Source organism: Syngnathoides biaculeatus, chromosome 4, assembly GCF_019802595.1.
Source record: "Syngnathoides biaculeatus isolate LvHL_M chromosome 4, ASM1980259v1, whole genome shotgun sequence".
In the NCBI taxonomy this organism is placed as follows: domain Eukaryota; kingdom Metazoa; phylum Chordata; class Actinopteri; order Syngnathiformes; family Syngnathidae; genus Syngnathoides; species Syngnathoides biaculeatus.
The window spans coordinates 34,043,941-34,045,025 of NC_084643.1; positions in this window are offsets into that span (position 1 = coordinate 34,043,941).

Here is a 1,085-nt window from a genome sequence, read left to right on the forward strand (position 1 = left end):
TGTTTTGTTTTGTTTTGTTTTTCACCAATGAGGTCTTGCGTGGTGAACGTGCATAAAGGTCCATGGGGCCGGAGTATATTACTCACTGTTTTCCTTGTGACAATACCTCCTTGTTCTGGATCATTTTTGAAGGTTTCCACAAGGGCCCCTTGGCTCTTGGACAACTCTTCTGATTATTCTTTGCACTCCTCTGTCAGAAATCCTTCGAGGAGCACCTGATCAAGGCAAATTTATGGTCATATGACTGGATTTCGATTTACATATCATTAAAACCCAACTCTGGTCCCTGGAAAGTTAAGAAGCTTACATATGCCCCTGTAACCAGTGTCATTGCTATGTTTTTTTAAACAAATACTTTGTGATGGTCTTGAGGAACCTCTATGCTCTTACCCATAATGAGATGTGTCTTGACTCACAGTTTGGCAACAAGACATTTGGTAGGCCATCAATTGGGAGTGAACCAGCGAATATTTATTTGCACTGACATGGGATTGGATTTTGTTTGATTATCCATCCATCCATTTGCTGTATTGCTTTATTCTCACAAGGGTCACAGGAGTTCTGGAGCCTATCCCAATTATCTTTGGCCGAGAGGTGTTGTTCCCAACATCTGGTGAAATGTTCAGGTCAACAGCACCTTTGGAAGTCTACTAAGTGAGAAAAATGCTTGCATTTTAAATACCAATTTCCGCCGGCGTTTGTCATATCCAAAAGGCCTTACGAAGTTCCCATGATGATCCCACAAAGCATAGTTGCCTATACCAATGACAATATAACTCAAACAACATGAATACAGCAGCACGTGGAGCAGCTGTAGAGCCTTGGCCTTACAGTTCTGAGAACTAGAGTTGAAATCCCGGCCCCACCTGTGTGGGGCTTGCATGTTATCCCTGTGCCTGTGTGGGTTTTCTCCAGGCACTCTGGTTTCGTCCTAAATTCCAAAAACATGCATTCATTGGAGACTCTAAATTTCCCCTATGTGAGTGCGGATGTTTGTCTCAATGTCCCCTGCGATTGGCTGGCAACCAGTTTAAGGTGTACCCCGCCTCATGCCAGTTGACAGCTGGGATAGGCTCCAGCACTCC